This window comes from Ranitomeya variabilis, chromosome 2 (genome assembly GCF_051348905.1).
Source record: "Ranitomeya variabilis isolate aRanVar5 chromosome 2, aRanVar5.hap1, whole genome shotgun sequence".
Taxonomy (NCBI): Eukaryota; Metazoa; Chordata; class Amphibia; order Anura; family Dendrobatidae; genus Ranitomeya; species Ranitomeya variabilis.
In genome coordinates, this window is record NC_135233.1 from 222,154,859 (window position 1) to 222,169,392 (window position 14,534).

Below are 14,534 nucleotides of genomic sequence, written 5' to 3' on the forward strand. Positions count from 1 at the left end.
CTGTTTGCTTATGCATTGAATGCAAGGCCTGCCCTGCCCCAAAGTGACAGGCACCCTAATAACCCTTTGAAACGACGTAGTGGATGGCCACAGGAAAACCAAGTTCACATTATTAATATGGTACTGCCATACTGTTTGCCTATGCATTGAATGCAAGGACTGCCCTGCCGCAAAGTTACATGAACCCCAGACACCCTGGATGGCCACATAAAAGCAAAGTTTCCATTATTATAATTTTTTGAAGTCACATAAAAATTGCCCATGAAGTGAATACAAGGCCTGCCCCAAATTTGCACGCACTCCAATCACCCAAGGAAGAAATGTGGAGGATGGCCTCCGAAAAATGTTTTCCCAGTTTAAACGAGCAGAAATTTTAGAAGTTATATTTTGCAGAAATATGGCGGACGAGTCATTGGATGAAGTGATCAGGAAAAGGGCATGGTGACGGCAGGATTGGGAACGTACAGGATTAATAACAGCTGGGGCTATGGGAGGTATGAGATTCAGGATCCCGCCTACAATGATTAGTCGTTTACCCACCCACAATTAACAGAATGTGTTTGATGCCCGTCAGAAGATCAGTGTAACAGATGCGCGTCGGAAGCTTGGCATAAAAGATGCCTGTGATAAATAGGTTGCCAAAGACGCAGGTGTCTAAAAAAGGGTAAAAGTTCAAGATGCTGGTGAGATGCTTAATTCTAGGAAGCAGCAGATCAGTTTTGGAGGAAAACTAAACAAAGTGATGGATGCTCGTTTAAAACTAATTTTCAAGCGGAGTGCATCGGCCGTTTTTTATCATCACACCCATGGCACAAGCTTCTTCATCTTCACCCATACATCTTACCAAGAATATCCAAATGTGACATCCTAAAAAGAATGTTTCCAGTGTTACAAACACTATTAAAGGGATCCAAGAAGTATCGTTTCTCCTTGCGGAGAGTGACATGATAAGCATGTCGAGGTGAGGAGACTTATGCTACTTTCACACTAGCGTCGTGCACTGCACTTCGCTATGCGACGTTGCAGCGCACCGACGCATAGTGTGGAAGCGCCGCACAACGGGGGCAGCGGATGCTGTTTTACATCGCATCCGCTGCCCCATTGTGATGTGCGGGGAGGCGGGGGCGGAGTTCCGGCCGCGCATGTGCGGTTGGAAAAGACGCTATCGACGCACAAAAAAATGTTACATGCAACGTTTTTTTGTGCCGACGGTCCGACGCAACCGCCGCACGACGGATGCGACGTGTCGCAATGCGTCGCTAATGCAAGTCAATGGAGAAAAAACGCATCCTGCAAGCACTTTTGCAGGATGCGTTTTTTCTCCAAAACGACGCATTGCGACGGAGGCCAAACGACGCTAGTGTGAAAGTAGCCTAAAAGCCGCAATGCTCCTCTGGGAAATATGCAAATTGTTTCTTCAGAGAGGAAGAGGACTAGAACTCTATTGTCAGCTATAGGAAGTAGCAATCCTAACAGTCAATGTCGACCCTTTAACGAGCCTTGTCACATGACTTAGGATAATAGCCAAACCAGAATCTCCCAAGTCATGTGACAAGGCTCGTTAAAGGGTCGACATTGACTGTTAGGATTGCTACTTCCTATAGCTGACAATAGAGTTCTAGTCCTCTTCCTCTCTGAAGAGACAATTTGCAAACACTGTTAAAAGAATGGCAATAAACATAGTTAACCACGACCCTGGGAAACAACAGATTTACTATTGACAAGATAGGGATGATGGTGGTATTGATGACAACTTTGAACTTTCCAACGTCCTCACCAAGAAGATAAAGATCACAGCTTCAAACAATGTGCAAAAAAGGCTGTGAATGTCTTGAAAATCTTTTTCTCTTGTGCAAACTTTACCTCTTACTAAAGTGGTACAGAATGATGCATACACAGATCCCATGTCTACTCAGCACGAGACACCTTTATTGCACACAAAGGCTCTAACCAATGTGCCACGGACACTTGTCACAAAGGAGGCCAGTTCATCAGTAGGGCCCACTCCAAAAGAGTCTGTCTTTAGCCCTTTAGAAGGCCAAAAAATTACCATTTCTAATTTGCATCAAAGAGTCACAGAGGAAGATAGCATGGAGATTTTCTGTGTATGTGGTGCCTTGTTGTTGAGTTCCTGAGTTGCAGAGGTTGTGTTTGTAAGAAAGGAAGATGCAGTTGGTGTCTACAAAAAATACAACAACCGATACCTATATAGACAACCAATGAAATGCAATCTTCCTGTAAATGGTAGTGTGATAACATCAGAACAGCCCATACTTGTAATATTAAGTGACACCCCATCAAAGAAGGAAGGTGAATCTAGAAGAAACACAACCTCCTCCTCCTTCAGTGTTAAGGTACCGTCACATTAAGCGACGCTGCAGCGATAGCGACAGCGATGCCGATCGCTGCAGCGTCGCTGTTTGGTCGCTGGAGAGCTGTCACACAGACCGCTCTCCAGCGACCAACGATGCCGAGGTCCCCGGGTAACCAGGGTAAGCATCGGGTTGCTAAGCGCAGGGCCGCGCTTAGTAACCCGATGTTTACCCTGGTTACCAGCGTAAAAGTTAAAAAAACAAACAGCACATACTCACCAGCGCGTCCCCCAGCCTCTGCTTCCTGACACTGACTGAGCTCCGGCCCTAACAGCACAGCGGTGACGTCACCGCTGTGCTTTCACTTTCAGTTTAGGGCCGGCGCTCAGTCAGCGTCAGGAAGCAGAGGCTGGGGGGACGCGCTGGTGAGTATGTACTGTTTGTTTTTTTAACGTTTACGCTGGTAACCAGGGTAAACATCGGGTTACTAAGCGCGGCCCTGCGCTTAGTAACCCGATGTTTACCCTGGTTACCAGTGTAAAATATCGCTGGTATCCTTGCTTTTGCTGTCAAACACGGCGATACACGGCGACCTAGCGACCAAATAAAGTGCAGACCTTCTAGCAGCGACCAGCAATTTCACAGCGGGATCCAGATCGCTGCTGCGTGTCAAATACAGCGATATCGCTATCCAGGTCGCTGCAACGTCACGGATCGCTGGCGATATCGCCTAGTGTGATGGTACCTTTACTTAAAATCCTACAGCTGAGGTTGATCTTGATACTATCTTAAAAGCACTCTTTAAATCCTCAGGGTAATCATCAGTCATCCAACCACCTGCATTTCAGATTAAGCTCTGATGACACCAACACAACTTGGAGACTGTAATAAGAGAGATTCCCAATTGACATTTGGGTCCAGAGACAACTTTATATAAAAAAACCTTCAGTTTTCTATTTGGTTTTTGTTTAGCGCTGATGATCAACAGCCGTGTACTGTAAAATCACAGCAGGAGCCAACAGGATAGAAGAGATGGATTACATATTAAAATAGAATAGATAGATATACAGATGTCTGTGACAAATACAAGTAGTTCAGTGGGTGTGCAGCTTACTGTACATGTATTTAACCCCTTCATGACCTTGGGATTTTCCGTTTTTCCATGTTCGTTTTTCGCTCCCCTCCTTCACAGAGCCATAACTTTTTTATTTTTCCGTCAATATGGCCATGTGAGGGCTTATTTTTTGCGAAACAAGTTGTACTTTTGAACGACATCATTGGTTTTAGCATGTCGTGTACTAGAAAACGGGAAAAAAATTCCAAGTGTGGCGAAATTGCAAAAAAAATGCAGTCCCACACTTGTTTTTTGCTTGGCTTTTTTGCTAGGTTCACTAAATGCTAAAACTGACCTGCCATTATGATTCTCCAGGTCATTATGAGTTCATAGACACCAAACATGTCTAGGTTATTTTTTATCTAAGTGGTGAAAAAAAATTCAAAACTTTGCTAAAAAAAATTGCACCATTTTCCGAAACCCGTAGCGTCTCCATTTTTCATGATCTGGGGTCGGTTGAGGGCTTATTTTTTGTGTGCCAAGCTGGCGTTTTTAATGATACCATTTTGGTGCAGATACGTTCTTTTGATCGCCCGTTATTGCATTTTAATGCAATGTCGCGGCGACCAAAAAAACATAATTCTGGTGTTTCGAATTTGTTTCTCGCTACGCTGTTTAGCAATCAGGTTAATGCTTTTTTTCTTTGATAGATTGGGCGATTCTGAACGCGGCAATACCAAATATGTGTAGGTTTGATTTTTTTTATTGATTTATTTTGAATGGGGCAAAAGGGGGGTGATTTAAACTTTTTTATTTTTTTTTATTTTTTTCACATTTTTTTTTACTTTTGCCATGCTTCAATAGCCTCCATAGGAGGCTAGAAGCTGGCACAACTCGATCGCCTCTGCTACATAGCAGCGATCATCAGATCACTGCTATGCAGCAGAAATGCAGGTGTGCTATGAGCGCCGACCACAGGGTGGCGCTCATAGCTACCGGGGATCAGTAACTATAGAGGTCTCAAGGACCTCTATGGTTACTATAGAGAAGCATCGCTGATCCCCGATCATGTGACGGGGGTCGGCGATGCGCTCATTTCCGGCCACCTGGCCGGAAGCGCTGGTTAAATGCCGCTGTCTGCGTTTGACAGCGGCATTTAACTAGTTAATAGTGGCGGGTGAATCGCGATTTCACCCACCGCTATTGCGGGCACATGTCAGCTGTTCAAAACAGCTGACATTTACCGCCTTTGATGCGGGCTCAGCGCCGGAGCCCTGCATCAAAGAGGGGGATTTGACCTCGGACGTACTATCCCATCCGAGGTCAGAAAGGGGTTAATAAAAAATTATTTTTCTGAAAGAAATGGCGTTGAATTGCCGTTTTTTCTTCTATCTATATATGTAATATATACATATATGCATGTTTGTGTCACTGACATCTATATATGTATTGCATGTATATATATATCTATTCTAACCTGTCACTCTGTGATTTTACTGTATGTGGCAGATGAATTGCCAGCTTTTCAAAGGACAGCAGTGTGTAAAAACCAGACAGCACTAGCATGGTCCGAGTGCAATTTGTTTTCTCGCAACCATAGGCTTGCATTGGCGAGTCTCGGTTGAGGTTCGGTGCCAAACGCAGCATGTTGCGATTTTACAAGAACGCCGAATATGGCTTAGAAAATAAATGGTGATGTAAGCTGCCCCATAGATTAACACTGAGCTGAGTGTTATCCAATATTTTCTTGCATAGTGCTCGGCCGTATTCTACGGTAGTGTGACGCCGACCTAACACCTAAGTACATGTTTAAAAAAAGTCTGCATATTTCCCACCCTTCCTTTGTCTTTATCTTTTTCCCTTGAAATATTATTTGTTATATTATTAAAAATTCTATAAAAACTATGGGGAAAAAAGTCTCCATAAACTTTGCATTTTAAATGCTAATTAGCCCGTTGACTAATGGATGTGGTGCTTGTTTCCCCAAACTAGTGGTCCCTCAGCATGTTATCACGCCCCCGTGGGTGTGATAACATAATCTTGTAGATTGCCAGCCTTCCTGAGCAGGGTCTTCTCTCTTCCTGTACCATTTGGTGACTTGTATTGTTCAATATTAGTGATGGGCGAACCCCCCGATGATCGGGAGGTTCGCCAGAGTTTTTTTTTTGTAAAGTTCAAGTTCGTGGCCAGAGACTTACCGCTCAATAACTTCCGGCGGTATTCACTGCACTCGGCAGTCTTCGGCTTTTTCCGGCACGAACACTGCCGGAAAAAGCCGAAGACTGCCGAGTGCAGTGAATACCGCAGGAAGTTAATGAGTATCCGAGGGACGGGAGGACATGTCGCTGGACAGGTAAGTATAATAATAATGTTTACTTTTAATTTTATCCTTTTACAGGCCCTGGACCGCAACTGGACCCGAGCTGCAACACGGGTTTCCCATGGAAACCCGTGTTCGGGACCTTGTGACCGAACACATAGGTATGGGGGGCCAAAATTTTACAATTCAGGTTCATCCATCCCCATTCAAGATTATTGTACTTGTTTTTTCCTATGTACACCCCTTTTCACATGTAAAGTGCCATGGAATAAATAGTGCTATAATATTAAATAATAATAATAATTTGCAAGAGCTGGCATCATCGCCAGCACTCTGCAAAACTCCCCCACACATGCGGCTTTCTTCACCCACATTATTGCTCCTTTGAAGCCGGGTGTCTGCTCCCGGCTTCAGAGGTGCACTGCGCATGTCAGAAAGTGAAAAAGATGTCTTCCACACTTCCGGATATGCGCAGTGTGCCAGGAAACATACACCCGGCTTCAAAGGAGCAATGATGTGGGTGAAGAAAGCTGCATAAAAGGCACTTGATGCCTGTACTCATAGAAGGGCATACCTATAGCCTGCACCCCTATATGTACCCGCACGTATAGCCTTTCCCCACATATGTACCCCCACACGTAGCCTGCAACCCATATGTATCCTCACACATAACCTGCACCCCCCATATGTACACCCACATGTAGCCTGCACCCCCATATATACCCGAACACATAGCCTGCACCCCCATCTGTAGCCCACATTTATCCTGCACCCCACATATGTACCCCCACACGTAGACTGCAGCCATCTGTACCCCCACATGTATCCTGCACCCCCATAGGTACCCCAACACAGAGCCTGCACCCCCTTATGGACCCCCTCAAGTAGCCAGCACCCCCACTTAACCTGCATCCCCAGTTGTATCCCCACATGTAGCCTTCACCCCATATGTACCCCCACAAGTAGCCTAGACCCCCACAAGTAGCCTGCACCCGTATGTACCCCAACACATAGCCTGCATCCCCCATCTATACCCCCACACATGGCCTGCACCCCTTATATGTACCACCACAGATAGACTGCACCCATCTGTACCCCCACATGTATCCTGCACCCTCCCTATGTACCCCCATATGTAGCCTGCACCTCTAAATGTGCACTCCCCATATGTACCCTCACACGTAGACTGCACCCTCACATGTACCCCCATACATAGCCTGCACCTCTAAATGTACCCCACACATAGCCTGAAGCCTGCACCCCACCATATGAACCCCCACACAGCCTGCACCCCCACACGTAGCCTTCACCCCAATATATACCCCCACAAGTAGCCTGCACCCCATATGTACCCCAACGCATAGCCTGCACCCCTATATGTATCCCAACACGTAGCCTCCAGCCTCCATATGTACCCACACACATGGCCTACACCCCCACACGTACCCTGCCCCCTATATGTACCACCACAGAAAATAGCCTGCATCCCCCATCTGTACCCCTACATGTACCCTGCACCCCTCATATGTATCCTCACACGTAGCCTGCAACCCCATATGTACCCCCACACGTAGCCTGCACCCCCATATGTACCCCCACACGTAGCCTGCACCCCCATATGTTCATAAGAAAAAGAACCACTGTATGATATGTACACTACCAATATAATAATAAAAAGGAAAACTTTATTAACACACATGAGTAAGTTAAAAAGATGAATAAAACCATCTCGATCCCCCCATGAAATATATAATGCCACAAGGACACAATCCCCTAGTAGATCAAAAATCATAGGCGAACACAACAACAAAATCCAATCAATATAGTGGTCAAAATACCAGGTAAATAGGCAAATACAGTACAAATCCCTTTTAAATGTACATAGCAAAATCATGTAATTATCTTGGCAACACACTCAAATGTTGGGCAAAACAATATCTCATGAAAAGATATGAGGAACAACCCAGTCCCACTGATGACCTGAATGCCCATGCAGAGAATAAGAAAAAGTAGTGACAGAGGGAACAATTAGAGGCAACCTAGACTAGATACCGTAAATTCAGCGATCTTATAAATAGAAGAATCTATGTAGCTGTAGAATGGCAGATACTGTACTGATCAAGGAACATGCCTCTGACTGCGGAGCCCCTATGGGGAAGCTAGTAGGAAACACTGTGCAGTGCCCGAGTCAGTACCTTCCTCTTTCTCCCCGGGTGACCCCTGGAAGCTGTGGTCCCACCCTCCCTCCCTTACATATTCATTGATGCTTTGTGCTGTTAGTATAAAGGTGAAATTTATAATATTTGAAATAATAAAAACAGGATTATTATCATTAATTTTATAAGTCACAGCGGAAGTGTAGAGAGGGGCAAAGGCTCGTAACCGCTCATTGGCTGCCGGCCTGTCGGTCGCAGACTGGGCCTTCGGCTGTGAGCCCGTTGCAAAATGTAATTGTCCCTCTCTGCTTGCTAAATTAATAAACTGTGACCGACCTGTTTAACCCATCTCAGCCTGTTTGTGTTGTCTTTACGGGATTGGTGGGAGGGGGGAATGGCACTGTTTACGACACACGGGTCTCCGCAGTCCTGAACAGCAGCAGTCAAAGCAAGACAGAAACCCTCATAGAAACACGACAACGGCGTTGGCCGGACCTACTGAAGTGAACCCTGCATGTAGAATGTAGCAATGAGAGGCTGCCTGGTACCCGTCCACGATGGGGAACAAGAAAGGGAAGGAGGGAGGGAAACGGGAAAGGGATTGGGGGAACAAAAAAGGGAAGGAGGGGGGAACAAGAAAGGGAAGGGGGGGAACAAGAAAGAGAAGGAATTGGGAACAAGAAAGAGAAGAGGGAGGGAACAAGAAAGGGAAGGGGGGACAAGAAAGGGAAGGAGGGGGGGAACAAGAAAGAGAAGGAGGGGGAACAAGAAAGAGAAGGAGGGGGGACAAGAAAGAGAAGAGGGAGGAAACAAGAAAGGGAAGGGGGGGACAAGAAAGGGAAGGAGGGGGGGACAAGAAAAATAAGAGGGAGGGAACAAGAAAGGGAAGGAGGGGGGAAAAAGAAAGAGAAGAGGGAGGGAACAAGAAAGGGAAGGAGGGGTGTTGTGTATCCGCTTTTTGGGCTCCCCTGGTGGTTGCTGGTGGTACTGGTGACTTGTTTGCACTTTGCTTCTTCTGTTCACCTGCTTCCATCAGTGTTTGGGAGTTTCCTATTTAGCCTTGCTCTCCAGTCATTTCCTTGCCGGTCATCATTGTAACCAGAGCCTTTGGTTGCATGTTCCTGCTACTAGTCTGCTGATCAGCTAAGTGGACTTTGTCCTTTTGTTTTGTACCTTTTGTCCAGTTTGCAGTTTTTGTAATTCTCTGTAGCTGGAAGCTCTTGCGGGCTGAAATTGCCACTCCTGTGTCATGAGTTGACACAGGAGTCTTAAAGTAATTTCAGGATGGTTTTTGAAAGGGTTTTCAGTTGACCGTGAAGTCCTCTTTTGTATCCTTCTGCTATCTAGTAAGTGGACCTCTCTTTGCTAAATCTACTTTCATACTGTGTATGTCTTTTCCTCTTAATTCACCGTTATTACATGTGGGGGGCTGCTATCATCTTTTGGGGTATTTCCCTAGAGGTAAGCCAGGTCTGTTTCTTCCTCTACCAGGCGTAGTTAGTCCTCCGGCTGGCGCGTGGCATATAGGAAGCCGTAGGTATGCTCCCTGGCTACTGTTAGTTGTGTGGTAGATTTAGCTCACGGTCAACTCGAGTTTCCATCACCCGAGAGCTCGTTCGTTACTTATGTGTTTTTTACGTTCCCTTGCCATTGGGAACCATGACAGTATGACCGGCCAACAAAGTGTTAATTGTTTGGGCTGAAGCAGGAGAAAAAGAAGGGTTGAAGGGAAATTTTTTTTTTTTCTTTCCCTCAGAGTTTTGCTGCCTAGCCCTTAATTGCTGTCTAGCTGCTTCTTACCTCCTCTTAACCTTTGAATGGCTCTGACCTTAGCTGTTTAACATGGATGTCCAGAGTTTGGCTGCAGGTTTAAATAATCTTGCTACGAAGGTTCAAAATTTACAAGATTTTGTTATACATGCTCCTATTTCTGAACCTAAAATCCCTACACCAGAGGTGTTTTCCGGAGATAGATCTCGGTTTTTGAATTTCAAATATAATTGTAAATTATTCCTTTCTCTCAGACCTCACTCCTCAGGAGATCCTGTCCAGCAGGTTAAGATTGTAATCTCTTTGCTGCGAGGTGACCCTCAAAATTGGGCATTTTCATTGGCACCAGGGGATCCTGCGTTGCTCAATGTGGATGCATTTTTCCTGGCTTTAGGGTTGCTTTATGAGGAACCTAATTTGGAGATTCAAGCTGAAAAAGCTTTGATAGCCCTATCTCAAGGGCAAGATGAAGCGGAGATATACTGCCAAAAATTTCGTAGGTGGTCTGTGCTTACTCAGTGGAATGAGTGCGCCTTAGCGGCAAATTTCAGAGAGGGCCTTTCTGATGCCGTTAAAGATGTTATGGTCGGGTTCCCTGCGCCTACAGGTCTGAATGAGTCCATGACAATGGCAATTCAGATTGATCGGCGTTTGCGGGAGCGCAAACCCGTGCACCATTTGGCGGTATCTTCTGAAGAGACGCCAGAGAAAATGCAATGTGACAGAGTTATGTCCAGAAGCGAGCGGCAGAATTATAGGCGTAAAAATGGGTTATGCTTCTATTGTGGTGATTCTGCTCATGTTATATCGGCATGCTCTAAGCGTACTAGGAAGGTTGACAAGTCCATTTCAATTGGCACTTTACAGTCCAAATTTATTTTGTCTGTAACCTTGATTTGTTCATTATCAGTTATTACCGTGGATGCCTATGTGGACTCGGGCGCCGCTCTGAGTCTTATGGACTGGTCCTTTGCCAGGCGCTGTGGGTTTGATTTAGAGCCTCTGGAAGTCCCTATACCTCTGAAGGGTATTGATTCTACACCTTTGGCTTGTAATAAACCACAGTTCTGGACGCAAGTGACTATGCGTATGACTCCAGACCATCAGGAGGTGATTCGCTTCCTTGTGTTGTACAATTTACATGATGTTTTGGTGCTTGGATTACCATGGTTACAGTCTCATAACCCAGTCCTTGACTGGAAGGCTATGTCTGTGTTAAGCTGGGGATGTCGGGGGGCTCATGGGGACACTCCTATGGTGTCCATTTCGTCATCTATTCCATCTGAGATTCCGGCATTTTTGTCTGATTATCGTGATATTTTTGAAGAGCCTAAGATTGGTTCACTCCCTCCTCACAGGGATTGTGATTGCGCCATAGATCTGATTCCTGGCAGTAAATTTCCAAAGGGTCGTTTGTTTAACCTATCTGTACCTGAACATGCTGCTATGCGCGAGTATATTAAGGAGTCCCTGGAAAAGGGACATATTCGTCCTTCTTCATCACCTTTAGGAGCCGTTTTTTTCTTTGTCTCTAAAAAGGATGGCTCTTTGAGGCCTTGTATTGATTATCGTCTCCTGAATAAAATTACAGTCAAATATCAGTATCCGTTGCCTTTGCTGACTGATTTGTTCGCTCGCATAAGGGGGGCTAAGTGGTTCTCTAAGATTGATCTTTGTGGGGCGTATAATTTGGTGCGAATTAAGCAGGGGGATGAGTGGAAGACCGCATTTAATACGCCTGAGGGCCATTTTGAGTATTTAGTAATGCCTTTCGGCCTTTCTAATGCACCTTCTGTCTTTCAGTCCTTAATGCATGATATTTTCCGGGAATATTTGGATAAATTTATGATTGTGTACTTGGATGATATTTTGATTTTTTCTGATGACTGGGAGTCTCATGTTCAGCAGGTCAGGAGGGTTTTTCAGGTTTTGCGGGAGAATTCTTTGTGTGTAAAGGGTTCAAAGTGTGTTTTTGGGGTTCAAAAAATTTCATTTTTGGGGTATATTTTTTCCCCTTCTTCTATTGAGATGGACCCTGTCAAGGTTCGGGCTATTTACGACTGGACGCAGCCTACTTCTCTGAAGAGTCTCCAGAAATTCTTGGGCTTTGCTAATTTTTATCGTCGATTTATAGCTGGTTTTTCTGGCGTTGCTAAACCTCTGACGGATTTGACTAAAAAGGGTGCTGATGTTGCCAATTGGTCCCCTGCTGCCGTGGAGGCCTTTCGGGAGCTTAAGTGCCGCTTTTTGTCTGCCCCTGTGTTGCGCCAGCCTGATGTTTCTCTTCCCTTTCAGGTTGAGGTCGATGCTTCCGAGATCGGAGCGGGGGCGGTTTTGTCGCAGAAAAGTTCCGACTGCTCAGTGATGAGACCTTGTGCGTTCTTTTCGCGAAAATTTTCGGCCGCCGAGCGAAACTATGATGTTGGTAATCGGGAGCTTTTGGCCATGAAGTGGGCATTTGAGGAGTGGCGTCATTGGCTTGAGGGTGCCAGACATCAGGTGGTAGTTTTGACTGATCACAAGAATTTAATTTATTTGGAGTCTGCCAGGCGCCTGAATCCTAGACAGGCACGTTGGTCGTTGTTCTTTTCCCGGTTTAATTTTGTGGTCTCGTACTTACCGGGTTCTAGGAATGTGAAAGCAGATGCTCTTTCTAGGAGTTTTGAGCCTGACTCTCCTGGGAATTCTGAACCTGCTGGTGTCCTTAAGGATGGAGTGGTTTTGTCTGCTGTCTCTCCAGATTTGCGACGTGCTTTGCAAGAATTTCAGGCGGATAGACCTGATCGTTGTCCGTCTGGTAGACTGTTTGTTCCTGACGAGTGGACCACTAGAGTCATCTCGGAAGTTCATTCTTCTACTCTGGCAGGTCATCCGGGAATTTTTGGCACCAGAGATTTGGTGGCTACATCCTTCTGGTGGCCTTCCCTGTCTCGAGATGTGCGTGTTTTTGTGCAGTCTTGCGATGTGTGTGCTCGGGCCAAGCCTTGTTGTTCTAGGGCTAGTGGGTTGTTGTTGCCCTTGCCTATTCCGAAGAGGCCTTGGACGCACATCTCTATGGACTTTATCTCGGATCTCCCTGTTTCTCAGAAGATGTCTGTCATCTGGGTGGTGTGTGACCGTTTTTCTAAAATGGTTCATTTGGTGCCATTGCCTAAGTTGCCTTCCTCATCTGAGTTGGTCCCTCTGTTTTTTCAAAATGTGGTTCGCTTGCATGGTATTCCGGAAAACATCGTTTCTGACAGGGGTACCCAGTTCGTGTCTAGATTTTGGCGGGCAGTCTGTGCCAGGTTGGGCATTGAATTGTCCTTTTCGTCTGCATTCCATCCTCAGACCAATGGCCAGACGGAGCGAACTAATCAAACTTTGGAGACTTATTTGAGGTGTTTTGTGTCTGCGGATCAGGATGATTGGGTTGCCTTTCTGCCGTTGGCGGAGTTTGCTCTTAATAATCGGGCTAGTTCTGCCACTTTGGTTTCTCCTTTCTTTTGCAATTCAGGGTTTCATCCGCGTTTTTCATCTGGTCAGGTTGAATCTTCGGATTGTCCTGGAGTGGATGCGGTGGTGGATCGGTTGCATCGGATTTGGGGACAAGTGGTGGATAATTTGGAATTGTCCCAGGAGAGGACTCAGCAGTTTGCTAACCGTCGTCGTCGTGTTGGTCCCCACCTTCGCGTTGGGGACTTGGTGTGGTTGTCTTCCCGTTTTGTCCCTTTGAGAGTTTCTTCTCCCAAATTTAAGCCTCGGTTCATCGGTCCTTATAGGATTTTGGAGATTCTTAACCCTGTTTCCTTTCGTTTGGACCTCCCGGCATCTTTCGCTATCCATAATGTGATCCATCGGTCGTTGTTGCGGAGATATGAGGTACCGGTGGTTCCTTCTACTGAACCTCCTGCTCCTGTGCTGGTGGAGGGTGAATTGGAGTACGTCGTGGAGAAGATCTTGGACTCCCGTATTTCCAGACGGAGACTTCAATATCTGGTTAAATGGAAAGGCTATGGTCAGGAAGATAATTCTTGGGTAACTGCCTCTGATGTTCATGCCTCGGATTTGGTTCGTGCCTTTCATAGGGCTCATCCAGATCGCCCTGGCGGTTCTTGTGAGGGTTCGGTGCCCCCTCCTTAAGGGGAGGGTACTGTTGTGTATCCGCTTTTTGGGCTCCCCTGGTGGTTGCTGGTGGTACTGGTGACTTGTTTGCACTTTGCTTCTTCTGTTCACCTGCTTCCATCAGTGTTTGGGAGTTTCCTATTTAGCCTTGCTCTCCAGTCATTTCCTTGCCGGTCATCATTGTAACCAGAGCCTTCGGTTGCATGTTCCTGCTACTAGTCTGCTGATCAGCTAAGTGGACTTTGTCCTTTTGTTTTGTACCTTTTGTCCAGTTTGCAGTTTTTGTAATTCTCTGTAGCTGGAAGCTCTTGCGGGCTGAAATTGCCACTCCTGTGTCATGAGTTGACACAGGAGTCTTAAAGTAATTTCAGGATGGTTTTTGAAAGGGTTTTCAGTTGACCGTGAAGTCCTCTTTTGTATCCTTCTGCTATCTAGTAAGTGGACCTCTCTTTGCTAAATCTACTTTCATACTGTGTATGTCTTTTCCTCTTAATTCACCGTTATTACATGTGGGGGGCTGCTATCATCTTTTGGGGTATTTCCCTAGAGGTAAGCCAGGTCTGTTTCTTCCTCTACCAGGCGTAGTTAGTCCTCCGGCTGGCGCGTGGCATATAGGAAGCCGTAGGTATGCTCCCTGGCTACTGTTAGTTGTGTGGTAGATTTAGCTCACGGTCAACTCGAGTTTCCATCACCCGAGAGCTCGTTCGTTACTTATGTGTTTTTTACGTTCCCTTGCCATTGGGAACCATGACAGAGGGGGTAACAAGAAAGAGAAGAGGGAGGGAACAAGAAAGGGAAGAAGGGGGGAACAAGAAAGG

General features: G+C 46.0%; 1 protein-coding gene and 1 pseudogene across 2 annotated transcripts in view; one reads left to right on the forward strand and one right to left on the reverse strand.

Moving 5' to 3' along the window:
- TMEM268 (transmembrane protein 268) overlaps nt 1-14,534 on the reverse strand; it is a 106,580-nt gene that overhangs the window by 24,177 nt on the left and 67,869 nt on the right. The window lies entirely within an intron of this gene.
- On the forward strand, nt 1,668-2,369 carry LOC143808927 (polymerase delta-interacting protein 3 pseudogene; annotated as a pseudogene).